This window comes from Pan paniscus, chromosome 5, assembly GCF_029289425.2.
Source record: "Pan paniscus chromosome 5, NHGRI_mPanPan1-v2.0_pri, whole genome shotgun sequence".
In the NCBI taxonomy this organism is placed as follows: domain Eukaryota; kingdom Metazoa; phylum Chordata; class Mammalia; order Primates; family Hominidae; genus Pan; species Pan paniscus.
In genome coordinates, this window is record NC_073254.2 from 41,156,222 (window position 1) to 41,167,039 (window position 10,818).

The following is a 10,818-nucleotide window of genomic DNA, read 5'->3' on the forward strand; positions in this document are numbered from 1 at the left end:
GCAGGCACATCTTACATGGCCATGGCAGAAGGAAGACAGCAGCAGGGACAGGGGAGGAGAGAGGGGGGAGCGGGGGATGTGCTACACACTCTTAAACAATCAGATCTCATAATTAGTCACTCATTCACTATCACAAAAATAGCACTGGCCGGGCATTGTGGCTCACGCCTGTAATCCCAGCACTTTAGGAGGCCGAGGCAGGCAGATCACCTGAGGTCAGGAGTTCAAGACCAGGCTAACATGGTGAAACCCCGTCTCTAATAAAAATACCAAAAAAATTAGCCGGGCTTGGTGGCACATGCCTGTAGTCCCAGCTACTTGGGAGGCTGAGGCAGGAGAATTGCTTGAACCTGGGAGGCAGAGGTTGCAGTGAGCCGAGATCATGCCACTCACTTCACTCCAGCCTAGGCGACAGAGAGAGACTCTGTCTCCAAAAAAAATAGCACTGAGGGGATGGTGCTAAACCACTCATGAGAAACCACCCCCATGATCTAATTACCTCCCAACAGGCTGCACCTCCAACATTAGGGATTACAATTGAACATGGGATTTGGGTGGGGACTCAGATCCAAACTATATCAAATAATATCCAAAGATCACCCACCCCATTTTTTTTCTTTTAATTACAAGGCCTTAACATTAAAGATTTCCCAAATATTTCCTCCTCTTGCAAAAGTACTGTTAAAGAGTTGGCTTCACTTACCTATACCATTGACCAGGTTACCTTTACAGTAGTAGAAATGAAGTCACCACCCAAACAGGGGCAGAGGGTAGGTAGCCATTGGCACTCTGGCCTTTTGGATAGCTGAACACACGGAGGTTTCTGGAGGGCAGTGTGTGCACAGAGAAAGCTTCGGAGCTGCATGCCCCTTCCCACACATCTTGCCCTGTACATATTTTCCATCTGTCTTTTCATCTGTATACTTTGTAATATCCTTTATAATAAATCAGTAAACATGTATTTGCAGGATAAGTTGGATAAAATCAAGAGTAAAGTCTATTGAAGGAAGGAGGAGGCTTAGTAGCATCAGTCCCCGGATTTAAAAGGGATGTTTGAACGAAACTGGGATTCCGAGAAGAGGAAAGAGAAGACTAAAAAAAGGAGCTAAAAGAAATTGCTCGATCTATTTATAATACATTATGATGTGTATTATGAAAGTAAATACCACTCTAATACTTTCAGAATACATTATAATCCTCCCTGCACTTACTTGCTTAAATCCAGCATCTATTTCTGCAATATTAAAATCCTCCAAAGCATTCTATTTGTTTTAGGGGCAAGTAGGCAGTGGAGAAGCTGTGAGCCTGCATTGCATTCTAGTGTGGGCCACAGAGAAGAGGACTCTCAAGTTGAAGAATGGATGGTATCAGCCAGAAAGAGGAAAATGGGCTTGTTTCTGGAGCTGAGGGGAGAGAAAAGGGGGTCAAATGGGAATTCGCTTGGGGTTATGCATTACATTCAAGTGTGTATTTAGATACAAGCCTTTACCTCAACACCTTCCTTACCCCCATTCTGAATAGATCTCATGCCAAAGTAAAAATAAAACCAATTCATAATCATTCTATTAAAAATAATAAATATTTAAGAACCTCAGGCAGTTGCTTTACTGATTTAATGTGGAATGTATATCTTAAAATGTATCTCTAAACCTCACCCAGAATAGATGGACTGCCACAGAAATCCCCCTCTGAGAGTAGGGAAAAAGAACAGTCACAGATTATAATCAGCTCTATGACTCCTCTTTCCTTTTTCCCCATGACCTTCCAGGAAAATGGTCACTGGGCACAGTAGTGAGCTTGTGGTAGATTCTTAGGAGATACAATGTCCTTCCTTTTTCCCTCCAGCTCCAGCCCCACACACCCCTTAGAAAGAATTTACGTGGGCCAGGCGCGGTGGCTCACGCCTATAATCCCAGCACTTTGGGGAGGCCAAGGCGGGCGGATTGCTTGAGGCCAGGAGTTCTGAGACCAGCCTGGTCAACATGGCAAAACCCTGTCTATACTAAAAATATAAAAATTAGCCAGGCGTGGTGGCACACGTCTGTAGTCCCATCTATTCGGGAGGCTGAGGTTGGGGGATGGCTTGAGCCTGGGAGGCAGAGGTCGCAGTGAGCCAACATCATGCCACTGCACTCCAGCCTGGGCGACAGAACCAGACACTGCCTCAAAAATAAATAAATAAATAAATAAATAAAATAATTTATGTGATAGAGCTAAGAACCTGCCTCTGGCTCCCTGTCCTGGTGGCACCAGCTATAAGAATTGTGCCCCAGAGATAAGGAAATTATCAGTCTCAGTATGTCTGGCCTTATTTCCAAATCTTCTAAAAGACAAGAAATGTTGCATTGCCAATGCTTTACCAAAGCCTGTCTGAGTTACCCAGGCAAAGTAGGTGACACTATGAGTTCAAAAGCACTGAAACTAACTGAAGTATTTGTTAATGTCTGTTTTTATTTTTAATCTAGAAACAAATACCTTTCCACCCTACAACTAAAAATCATACTAAAAATGCACTTACCCCTAAAATAATAATAGCTGACTTCATTTCACACTGCCAAATGCCAGCTCTGGTAGTCACATGTTTCTGGGAGCCTGCCTCTATTTAACAGAGACTATGAGGTAACTAAGCCCAGACATTCAGATTGTGAGAAAAATAACTGAACAACTTCCCTCTTTCCTAATCAATAGCAGCTCTTCCATGCCATTCCTCCACACATCTTGAGTCATGTCTCTTCTGCCTCCAGACAGCACTCATATTTCCTCAAATCCCCCTCTTGCAATAGTCCCTGACAGCCCACTCCCAACTACATACACATTTACTCTTGTGCTCATTGTATTATTTTAAAATGGAAATAACTTATTTTCCTAAAAATACATGAAAGTATATTTTACAAAGTAAAAATGGTCCCAAATCTCATCACTCAAATATGACCAATGCCAATATTTGGGTTTATCCTTTCATTTAAAATACATATATATATATGTATGCACACACACACACACATATATATACACACATATATATAATATATGTGCACATATATATATTATATATTTTATATATATATAATATATATATGTGGTGCCAATAGCTTCCAAGAAAAGGTCAGATGAGCAACAATCATCCATCATAGAAGACTGGCTGACCATGGAGGAGAGCACTGCATAGGGATTCCATGCATACTTTAAAGCATTGCTACTCATGCTGATTCTGGACTGTCTTGTTAGAACCACAGAACCTTAGATCCCACTGAGAACTCCTGAATCAGAAACTGCATTTAACAACATGGTGATTCATGTGCACTTTAATGTTTGAGAACAGACTAGATGTATGCTTCAAAATATTATGCATCTACTTGGGATTAAAGATCTTAGTTGAAGTAACAAGAGTCTTTCTAGAGGAATATCTCGCTGGGTGCGGTGGCTCATGCCTGTAATCCCAGCACTTTGGGAGGCTGAGACGGTGGATCACCTCAGGTCAGGAGTTTGAGACCAGCCTGGCCAACATGGCAAAACTCCGTCTCTACTAAAAATACAAAAATTAGCCGAGTGTGGTGGCCCATGCCTGTGGCGCCAGCTACTCGGGAGGCTGAGGTAGGAGAATTGCTTGAACCTGGGAGGCAGCGGTAGCAGTAGCCAAGATTGCCCCATTGCACTCCAGCCTGGGTGACAGAGCGAGACTCCGTCTCAAGAAAAAAAAAAAGAAAGAACAAGAAATATCTCCAAATTTTGATCATCATGCAAAATGCATTTATGTAGCGACTGAATATGCATACTCATAGTATTAACGGTAACGAAGTACTTATTATGCGTCAGGTCCTGTATTTTGTGTGCTGTAATTCCTGCCATTTTTCAGACCCCTAGGAGGTAGGTAGGCATCAGTGCAGTCTCCATTTTACAAATAAAGAGTCTGAAGAGCAGAGAGATAAAATGGCTTCTATCACCTGCTAGAGAGTAAGCAGAGATGAGATTTGACTCCAGGCCATCTGACTCCACGGTCCATGCTGTTGGTTAGGTACAAAGTACATTGTCCAGAAAATGACTTTCAAACAATCCTATAAGCTGAGCAAATCTTGTGTTAGTTTACAAAGCAGTATACAAGTTAGAACAAGTAGAAGGTAAGAAAGTTAACGTAACATCAAGCTACTGCCACAGAAAGACCTTGTACTGGATTGTACAATAATTTGGCCTCATGTTCTTCTAAGAGAGAGAGGTGAAGGCAGCCACCAGTTCCATTCAAACAGCAAAATAGCAGTGGAAGATAATCAAGTGCCAGGACAGTGGCTTTGGATTGTAATAACCACAGTGAGACACTGTTACATTGTTGTAGTTGTTGAATTGTAGTTCTGGTTGACTAGTTTATTGTTGTTTAAAGCCTTTTAATCCTTTCAAGAGCCTGCTGAAGACTTAATTTTTCTCTCCGTCTGCAGCATTAACTCTCACCTATCGGCTCATTACTCCTGAATCGATGACTCTGGCCCCAACATGGTTTCCAGAATGGCCTTACTTATTCTACTCCTGAACATCTTCTCTGTGACAAATAATAGGTACCTCAAATTTAAGGGGACCAAAGTACAACTCTAGATTCCCTCTGACCAATTTACACCTTACTTAATCTTTTCCACTCCATTAATGACTCTGTGATCCATTTTCTCGAGCCAAAAATATAGGCATAAGCACTAATTCCTCTTTTTATCTCATTTTCCACCTCCAAACGCCTAGTAAGTCCTGTCAGCTCTGCCTTCAAAACATATCCTGGACATGAGCACTTCTTTCCTTCTTTACCACTAGCTCCCTAAGCCATCATCACTTCTTACCTGGATTTTTTATATAGCACCTGCTTCTACCCTTGCCTCTATGGTCAGCTACCCACAAAGACCAGAGTATTGTTTTGCTTGGTTTGGTTTGGTTTGGTTTGGTTTCGTCTGGTCTGGTCTGGTTTGGTTTGGTTTTGAAATAGAGTCTCACAGCCAGGCGTGGTGGCTTACACCTGAAATCCCAGCACTTTGGGAGGCCAAGGCAGGTGGATCATGAGGTCAAGAGATTGAGACCATCCTGCCCAATATGGTGAACCACATCTCTACAAAAAATACAAAAATTAGCTGGGCATGGTGGTGTGCGCCTGTAGTCCCAGCTACTCTGAAGGCTGAGGCAGGAGAATCGCTTGAACCAGGGAGGCAGAGGTTGGAGTGAGCCGAGATCATGCCACTGCACTCCAGCCTGGCGACAGAGCAAGAGTCCGTCTCAAAAAAAAAAAAAAAAAAAAAAAGAATGAAAAAGAAAAAGAAAGAAAGAAATAGAGTCTCACTCTGTCGCCCAGGCTGGCTAATTTTTTTTTTTTTTTTTTTTTTTTTTTTAGAGACAGGATCTCCCTATGTTGCCCAGGATGGTCTCGAACTCCTGAGCTCAAGCGATCTGCCCTCCTCAGCCTTCCGAAGTGCTGGGATTACAGGCATGAGCCACTGTGCCCCGCCCAGAGTACTGTTTTCAAAGACAAATCAGATTATGTTATCAAAATTCTCCAATGGCTTCCCAATGCAGCCTCAGGATTAAACTCAGGCCCTACTAACACCATCTGGTCCTTGGCTATCTCTGCAATTTCATCTCTTTCGTTCCCTTATTCCTCCTCTTCAGACACAGAAGCCTTTTGTTGCTCCTTCATTCTCTCCCCAAGTTCTTTGCCCTTGCCGTGCCCTCTGTGTGTCCCCTGGATATGTTTGTCTCGCCCCCCATTTCATTCAGGTTTCTGGTCAAATGATATCTCTAACCACCCTCTGTAAAAAAGCATCCCCCCCCCCACACACACACACACACTTTTCTACTTTCTGACTCGTCACCCTGCACTACTTTTCTTTTGGGAAAACTCCTGCACAATTACTATTTTTCTTGAAAGTACTTATTAATACTTGAAACTATAAGCATATTTGTTTTTTTAATAGTCTTTCTTCATCACAGAGGCAAGAATCCACAAAAGCAGAGATTTCCTTTGTTTGTAAATAAAGTACCTGGCACATATTAGTTGCTCAATAAATATCAACCAACAGATTAAGTTATGAGTGTGCGCAAAGTTCAAGGAAGTTTGAAACTGACCTGGAGGTCAGGGAAAGTATGGTTAAACTACATGAAAGAGATGGCTGCTGGCTGTTTTTCAAACACACGTGTGGACAGACCAAACCCTACCTCCCAAGTAGGCTTTTATTGACTCAGCCTCTTTGGGAGTCAGAAAGTAATGTATTTTAATGTTGGACATACTTAAACTAAAAAGTCATTCATTGTTTAGCTGAAATTCTAATTTAACTATGCATCCTGTATTTCATCTTATTTGAGAGCCCTGAGCCCTTATGCCCTCTGGCTGAGTAAACCCCACGCTTCATCAGAAAACAGCTTACCTCAAGAAATTTGTATGAACACCCACTCTCTATCCTCTTCTTATCTTTCACCTGATTTTCAATTTTGTGTCTTACAACTTAGTTTTTCAATTCTTAATTTTGTTTCTTCTCACTATTCTTTAAGATTACTGTGGTAGATGGTTGTACAAATACACCCAATAAACCTTTCCTCCCTGGGCCCCACTCTTGCAGTACCCTCTCCCTACACTGCCTTTAGTTTGGGCCCTGTGACTTGCTTTGGCCAATGTGAGGCAAGCAGAAGTTGGATAAGAACATGGCACTGGGGCAAGACCTCGGGGAACTGCTTTCCCATCACGTCTAGCCTCCTTGGGAACGAAAGACTTTATGAAGAGAGAGGCTTAGCATCTTGGCTGAATGGTGGGCATAAATGAGCCTAGGCAAAGCCAGCCGGAGCGGGGGTGGGGAGGTGGGGGGTAGGGGAGTGGGGGGGGGGTGCGGGGAGTGGGAGGGTGGGGGGAAGTTTCGTTCTTGTTGCCCAGGCTGGAGTGCAATGGCAGTCTCGGCTCACTGCAACCTCCACCTTCCAGGATGAAGCGATTCTCCGGCCTCAGCCTCCCGAGTAGCTGGGATTACAGGTATGCATCACCATGCCTGGCTATTTTTGTATTTTTAGTAGAGATGGGGTTGAAACCCCCCATGTTGGCCAGGCTAGTCTTGAACTCCTGACATCAGGTGATCCGCCCGCCTTGGCCTCCCAAAGTGCTGGGATTACAGGCGTGAAGCCACCACGTCTGGCCTTCGTTTTGCTTTCTATATTTTTAACCATTTATTTATTTGAGACGGAATTTTGCTCTTGTTGCCCAGGCTGGAGTGCAATGGCACGATCTCAGCTCACTGCAACCTCCGCCTCCTGGGTTCAAGCGATTCTCCTACCTCAGCCTTCCAAGTAGCTGGGATTACAAGCGTGTGCCACCATGCCTGGCTAATTTTTTTTTTTTTTTTAATTTTATTTGAGATGGGTTTTCACCATGCTGGCTAGGCTGGTCTCGAACTCTTGACTTCACGTGATCCACCCGCCTCGGCCTCCCAAAATGGTGGGATTACAGGTGTGAGCCACTGCACCTGGGCATTTTCAACCTTTTATAAAACTATCTAGCCAGGGCAACATAATAACAAAACAATAAAAAACAGCCAGGCCAGCTGGTGTGTGCCTGTAGTCCTAGCTACTGTAATCCTTGCTCCTGTACTCCTCCTGGGAGTTCGAGGCTACAGTGAGCCAGGATCATGCTGCTACTCTCTAGCGCGGGCAACAGAGCCAGATCCCGTCTCAAAAAATACATACATGTATTGTTTCTAAATTGGGCTTTTCCTCCCCCACTTCTCTTTCTTTAGAGGGCAATTCTATTTTTCACTGGGGAACTAAGCTGGGATTTCTCATGAGGCCTAGAGACTGGAGTTAAAATAACTACTTTATTAGAGGTCTCAGCTTCTCTCCATTTTATTATTTTTTTAAATTTTTTATTCTTTTTTTAAAAAAATAGAATGCTTCGGTCGGGCTCAGGGGCTCATGCCTGTCATACCAGCACTTTGGGAGACTGAGATGAGTGGATCGCCTGAGGTCAGGAGTTCGAGACCAGCCTGACCAACACAGTGAAACCCCGTCTCTACTAAAAATACAAAAATTAGCCGGGCATGGTGGCAGGCGCCTGTAATCCCAGCTCTTAGGGAGGCTGAGGCAGGAGAATCGCTTAAACCCGGGAGGAGGAGGTTGCAGTGAGCCGAGATCGCGCCATTGCACTCCAGCCTGGGCAACAAGAGCGAGACTTCGTCTCAAAAAGGAATGCTTCACAAATTTGCCTGTTATCCTTGTGCAAAGGCCATGCTAATCTTCTCTGCATTGCTCCAATTTTAGTGTAAGTTCTTGCCGAAGGGAACACAGCTCTGTCCATTTTATTTCATGTTTCTTGGGCTCACTGCCCCATTATAGTGTAAGCCCTTCGATGGTGGAGCTTATTCTGTCTGTTTGTTTACTGTTGGATCACCAGCACCTAGAATGCTGCCTGGCACATAGTAGGTACCCAATAAATATTTCCTGTATGTTGGATGAATTGCCTCTCTCCTCTCTTGTCTCCAAAGTTGGTATCCACCACTACCCTGTGAAAAGTGCAGAGGTGACTGAATTTTAGAGGCCTTGCAGAGGACTTATTAAACACTTACTGTGGGACTCTATCCTCATAACTTTTTAATTTACTTATTTGTATTTTTAAAATCAACAAATAAAGATATATATATTTATGATGTACAAAATGATGTTTTGTTCTATGTGTACATTGTGGGAAGGCTAAATCAAGCTAATTAACATATCCATTACATCACATACTTATCTTTTTCTTTTTGTGGCAAGAACATTTAAAATCTACTCTCAGCAATTTTCAAGTATTCAATAACGTTGTTATTAACTATAGTCACCATGTTGGACATAGCAAAACTTCTGAATCGGTAGGCCTGAGAAGAACAGAATTTGCCTCTAATTCATTCCCTGGAGATGGGGATTTAATGCTTAATTTAAGGGATTAAACATTGTATTCTATCAATTGAACCCACGATGAAAGTATTATAGGTGTCTAAGAAAGCTGTTTCTAATGTCCACAGAAGCAAAATGACTTATCTAAGATTCTCCAGGTAGTGACCAGTTCTAGTTCTGTCTGAAATTCGTACTCAGGTCCCCTGACTTCCAGTCAGTGATATTCCGACCATGGCATCCTGACTGCTAACGCTTGCTAACAAAATTTGAAGTAGGTCACCTCTGACCTTTGTTTATGTTTAGAAAAGTTGTTGTGCTCGAGGCCTTCTATCAAGTAGCCGCTGCGCCAGGTTTAGTAAAATACATAAGCTACTCCCCATTTTTGTTGTTGTTGTTTTTGCTTTTGCTTTTTAAAGTTTTTATTACAGTATAACATCCACACCGAAAAGTGCACAAATCCTCCATAAACTCCGACCGAGAGGCAAGACAAGCCAGTCTTCCCACGCTCCTGTCCCCTCCACCGGCCCTGCCAAGGGTAACCACGTGCTGGGAGATTTGCAGCACAACGCAAAGGAGAAGGATTAGCGAGCACCTTGTTCCAGCAAAAACTGGAGCAAGCCTAAAACTTCCTGGGAGTTAAGTGTAAATTTAAGCCAAGTATTCTAGTAATGTTGAGTTCAACAGGATTGCCATTATTTTAACTAGAATTCAGTTGAGAGCAGAGCGCCATCGCCGTCTTCCGCCTTAGTCACTCGGCCCTGGGCTGGCTCACGCCCGCCCCGCCCCCGCCCCGCCCTGCCCCGCCCCGCCCCTCCCACGCCCCCGCCCCCGTCCCGCTCCCCCTACCCCGACCCGCCCTCCCTCGCCTGCCGCCCCACCCGCCGCAGCCCTCCCCGCGCAGCCTGGGAGTGACTCGGCGTTCACTCGGGAGACGCCGCTCTGTGGCCCGGACAACCGGTCCTATGCATCGCCGTCCGAGGCAGTTCGCGGAGTGGCGGCTTACCTTTTAACCCAGGAATGCCCATATCTTGAGAAAAAGAACAACAAGGGGGTGGGCGGGGGTGGGGACATGGGGTAGGGGGGCGGCCGGTGGATGGGGAACTAATAGCGTTTAGAAAAGAGACAGAAGTGAGTCCTGAGCACAACCTAGCATAAGTGGGTCAGGATGGCCGAGCGGTCTAAGGCGCTGCGTTCAGGTCGCAGTCTCCCCTGGAGGCGTGGGTTCGAATCCCACTCCTGACAGTGGCTACTTTTAGTATTTAGACACAAATCGAGTTTAAGTTTACGCTACGTTTTCCTACCTGCTCTTTGTGACACGGTCTTCTCTCTTTTTAAAAAATAAATTTTCCGAGTTCCGGAATAAAAGCACTCTTTGTTTTTATTAGCCACTCCAAGGACAGCAAAAAGTACTCTGTACTCCGAAAATAATTTCAGAACCTACCGGTGTTTTGAAATCTCACCTCCTTTTTCCGTTTCTCCTCTGTCTCTAGTTGTCTTTCCCTCTCCCTCCTTCACAGGCAGAGTTGAATGAATATTATTCTTCAGTTCATGGCTCATTACATTACTGCAGGGCTCCTCTTTATTTAGTTATAGTTATCTTTTTAATTCCATTTCTTCAGTCTCATTCCCCACCTCATCCTTACTCCCCGTAAGAAATCACTGCAAGAGTTCCGGTCTGGCAGAGAACGCGGAGAGACGCAGAGCGCGGGCCGCTCCTCCAGGGCCCTCCAGGCCCTCCGGCCCCGGGTCGGCGGGTGAGCTAGGGGGCGCCCCGGGACAGGCCGCGCCCTCTGCCCTGCAGATACCGGAGGCCTCTGCTGTGGCTGCCCACTGGCTGGGCCCAGGCCTTGAAGCGGTAGCGAACCTCTCTTCCCTACCCTACCTCGGTGACTGATGGCGGCGGCGGCCTCTCCCAGTCCGGACCCTGCCGGCCGTCGGGTCTCC

General features: G+C 44.9%; 2 non-coding genes across 2 annotated transcripts; one reads left to right on the top strand and one right to left on the bottom strand.

Moving 5' to 3' along the window:
• Nucleotides 1–8,182: 8,182 nt before the first annotated feature.
• Nucleotides 8,183–8,285, bottom strand: LOC112440187 (U6 spliceosomal RNA). Its single transcript, XR_003028375.1, has one exon. It is a non-coding gene; the product is annotated as a U6 spliceosomal RNA (small nuclear RNA).
• A 1,748-nt stretch (nucleotides 8,286–10,033) lies between these two features.
• On the top strand, nucleotides 10,034–10,116 carry TRNAL-CAG (transfer RNA leucine (anticodon CAG)). Its single transcript has one exon. It is a non-coding gene; the product is annotated as a tRNA-Leu (tRNA).
• The last annotated feature ends 702 nt before the right edge of the window (nucleotides 10,117–10,818 follow it).